We start from the raw sequence: 4,668 nt of genomic DNA on the forward strand, positions 1-4,668 counted from the left end.
CTCTGTCTATGATTTACTTGAAAGCATTTTAGCCAACAAAAATAGATGTAGCAAATATGGCAACATATTAACAGTGGTTAAATCCAAGTGATGGATATATAGATGGCTATTGTTATGCTAGACTCTCCACTTTTCTGCACACTTGAAATTTTTCAAAATAAACATTCGGTCATAAAGAAAAGTAATCTGGCAAGGTAAATGGAAGAGATGGTGTTACTCACGGAGAAGACGCCCTCAGGGAGGTCCAAGTCCTGGGCTCTTCAGCCAGGTGGGGCTTGCCGCCCCAGGAGCTGGAGCAGCGCATTCACCAGCCTTGGGCACACAGTGCCATGGTCAGGAAGTGATTTTGGTTTCCCTGCTTCCTCCCTAGGCAGGCCTGGTGCCTGTGGCTGGGTGAAGGAAGCCTCCCACCTCTTCTCAGTGCAAGGCACCATCTGACAAACCCAGCCCTACTGCAGCCTCTGGCATTAGGGACAGTGGGGGCTGCCTAGCACAGCCAACCAGTGTGGGGGGCTTATGAATATGCAGATAGAGGCCAGAGCTGGTTGGCTGCCCCCTGCCATCTCCCACCCCAACTCAGATGCCCAGAAAAGCCAGCTCAGAGAGGACCTTCCTGAAATGTCATCTCTTCTATCCTTGCCAAAGGACTTAGAGAGCCCCTTGAAATTTTGAGTAGTGAATTACCCAGCTTCTCCCATTACACTGGCCTCCAGCAGGGAGTTCCTGACCCCTGCTTCTAAATTCCCAAGCAAGACAGCTCCAAAGTGAACATCTTTCTCCCTGTTCCTCAAGCATCCTGAGGATACTGAAACCAGCCCAGCACCGAAATATGGCATCTCAGCCCTTCGGGAAGGAGAGGCTGTGTGGCTTCTCCCTCCCGCAGAGGTCTGAACACTGTTGGGGAGACTGTCTGCTGGGCCATAAGTCCCCTTCTCTGGCAGAGCTGGAGAGAACTCACTGCCCAAATCACTTATCCCAAACATCACTTGAATTTTGCCAACTTGTTCAATTTGGGGAGCAAAGTGAATGTTGTGAAATACAGCAATGAAAATCAATGAACTAAAGTTCAATTCAACATGGTTAAAGCATAATGCTGAGTGAAAGAAGTAAGTTACAGAATGACACAGGCACTGTGATTCCATTTGTTATGTTTAAAAATAGGCCAAGAATTTCTAGATTTTTGCTGAGTATTCATCTTATCTATTATTTTTAATTGCAATTAAAAGAAGAGATAGACAAATGAACTCTAGGTATCATGAATAATAGAGTGAATATAAGGTATAGTCTCTATTTTATGGACCTTAGGCTGTAGCCTCATCTACCATCTGGTCAATAATATTCAAAAAGTATAAGCAAGGATGTGAGTGTATAGCTCAGACGACACTTACGAATATTGGGGGATTTCAGGTAAGGGAAAAGAATGCTGTGTGTGTTATTTAAACTGAGCTGCCCTCTCTGTGATGTTTTTCTTTAGCTGAGCCATTTATTCTTCCATGTTTTTTCTTACATAATTTGAAAGTAAATGCATCTCTTCCTTAATTTAAAGAATAGACAAAAACGTGTATGGTTTAGGACACATCCATATTGAAGCTACTATGAAAGCAAGGGGATGGTTAATACATAATTCAGTATAGTGGCAGTTAACTCTAGGAGGACCAGCAAGGAGGGCCACACAGGGCTTTGCCATTTCTTAAGCTGCATGGTGAGTTTGATTATTCCTTTTATTATTTTTCCTTAAATTATACACATGTATTTATTTATACACCCTTTTGAATATATATTTTATAATCAAATTAAAAATTTTTTTTCTTTTGAACGCTGCCAGAAACACAAGTTTATGAACTTGTATTCATAAACACCTGCCCCAATGGATGATGCTGTGTCCTGGGAGGCTCCAAATATGGAAGACGGTGTGAACTTCTTGGAAGACGGTGTGGACTTTGGGCTCCACAGAAGCTCATTATATGAATCTCAAGGAAATCAGTTTCAACCTTTATCCTGTGAGAGGGACTTTGCATGCTACTCTGTGTGTGCGCGCGCGCATGTGTGCACTTATGGCTGTGTGTGTTGTCTAAGACTGTAGCATCTAATTAACTTGAGAGATCACTGAAACTCCAGAAGGATGCTTTGCCACATTACTGAGGCCTGAGCTTCTAAACTCTCAGTAAGAATCTCAAAAAATAATTATTTAAAACTGAAAAAATTAAGTAGCTATCTAAAAAATATTAACAGTAACCTCTGCAAAGGATTGCCATATCTCCTGATTACTGTTTTTGGACTCTTTAGCTGCATCCAGCAGTGTTGTCAGCATGGCAGTATTTAGTCATTCCACTTGTGTCTACTGGGTGCTGACAGAGTACTAGACACTGTCCTGTGCATGGGATTCAGGAAATAGAGTCATCTCTTTTCTTCTGCTGCTCTGCCAGTAGCGGAGACACTCAAGTAAAAGGGACATTATAATGCAATGTAGAGATACAGACACAATGCGTTGGAAGAACAGAAAAGATATGTGTTAACCCTGGCAGAGGGAATTAGAAAGGGATTCAAAAGATATTTGGAGGATGATTAGGAGATCCCAGGCAAACAGGAGTTGGGAGCCGCCTAGGCAAAGATGTGGAGTGAAAGCATTAAAGCCACTGTGCGAATGTGGGTGGGGAGGTAGGGTGAGGATCAGTACATAGCCAGAGGCCAGGTTATCAGGTGCCTGGCCACCTTGAGGAGTTTGGACTTTATCCTCCTGACAGAGAGAAGCAACTGATAGACTTTAAGCAGGGGAGTGATAGGATTAGATTTGCATTTCAAAAGAATCTTTGACACACCTGTGGAGGATGAGTTAGAGAAAGTGAGAGTGGAAGCCTAGCTCCTCTCAGAAAGCTTTTAAAATAATCCAGGTAAAGGATGCTGAGGACTTGATCAGGGGCAGCAGCAGGGCCAGGATGTTTTCTCTGTTTCTAGTTAGGGCTTCTGTCCATCCCTCCAGAATTAAAGTGGAAGTGCTTTCAGGGTATGAGTGAGTGAAGGCACCATAAAGTTCCTAAGAACCAGGCAAGATGACTCAGCTAAAGAAAGTGACTCATTCATTCATTTTTAATTCGATCAGCAGCTTATAGAACACCCTTTCTATTAGGAAGGTGAACTACATAAGTGAATATCCAGGGGCCTGTGGCTTTAAGAGACGGAGAAACTAAAGAGTAGAGGGGTGTTACGTGCTTTCGCTTTGAAGGTACCAGGCAGCATGATCTGCCCCAAACTGCGAGGTCCACAGATTCAGCCCAAAAATATATATAGCACATCAAAACTATGACAGTCTTTTTCCTAAGCTGGGGCTACGTTATACTTCAAAAACAAACAAACTCATAAAGAAAGAGATAAGCCCAAAGAGATCTGTGGTTACCAGAGGTGAGGCAGGGGACAATTGGATGAAGGCAGTCAAAAGGTACAGGCTTCCAGTTATAAAATAAATAAGTACAACGGATGTGATGTACGTCATGATAAATATAATTAGCACTGCTGTATGTTATATATGAAAGTTTTTAAGAGAATAAATCTTGAGTTCTTATCACAAGAAAATTTTTTAAAAATTTAATTTTGTACCTATATGAAATGAGGGGTGTTCACTAAACTTTTTGTGATAATCACTTCATGATATACATAAATCAAGTCATTATGCTATATACCTTAAACTTATACAGTGCTACATGTCCGTTACATCTCAATAAAACTGTCATTTTAAAAATGCTTCTGGGGATACAGCAGTGAACAAGACAGACAAGGACCCTAATCTCATGGAGTTTATATTCTAGGGGTAGAGTGGCAAATGAACAGCCTCCAGGAAGCACAGGATGTATTGGGAACAATTAGCTTGGCTGGACAGAGTTTGAGTAGGGACTAGGGAAGATCAGGAGATGTCTCTGCAGAAGTAAGCCTATTTGGTTAAGATCTTCAGCTCGGTTGAAGAGCAATGGGAGCCCTCTAGATGTTCCTTGGGGCTCTGTCTCTGTTACAGGGTGAGGAAGGGAAGTGACTATTGCCTTCTTTCCTTCTTTCTTTCTTTCTTTTCTTTCTTTCTTCCTTTCTTTCTCTTTTCTTTTCTTTTCTTTTCTTTTCTTTTCTTTTCTTTTCTTTTCTTTCTTCTTCCTTTCTTTCTTTCTTCCTTCCTTTCTTCCTTCCTTCTTTTCTTTTCTTTCTTTCTTTCTTGCTTTCTTTCTTGCTTTCTTGCTTGCTTGCTTGCTTGCTTGCTTTCTTTCTTTCTTTCTTTCTTTTTTTTTTTTTTTTAGGAACCTGAGGCTTAGCGAGGCAATGTCACCTGTCCAAGGCCATACAGTCTAAGACCAGGCAGGCAAGTGGGCCAAGGTCCTAATTCGAAGCCCATGCTGCCTTCCGCTCTTTCCCGTAGTGCTTGGGAGGAACCGCGCGGTGTTCTCGAGTCCCTGAACTGATGGGCGACACGCTCAGAGCCAGGGGAGGGCAGAACCCCGTGGCGATCTGGTCGCGGGACAGTCGTAGGCACCTTTGGGAGGATCGGCCCCGGCAGGCAAATAGCGCAGCGGGTTCACCTGGGTGGACAGCTGGGCTGAGTCTCGGCGTGCAGCCCATCGGTTCCCCCCGCCCGCCAGTGGTTCGCTCCGAACACCCCTTCCCGCGCGGCGGGTGCCGCGGCCCGCCCCG

Source organism: Camelus ferus, chromosome 6 (assembly GCF_009834535.1).
Source record: "Camelus ferus isolate YT-003-E chromosome 6, BCGSAC_Cfer_1.0, whole genome shotgun sequence".
NCBI lineage: Eukaryota > Metazoa > Chordata > Mammalia > Artiodactyla > Camelidae > Camelus > Camelus ferus.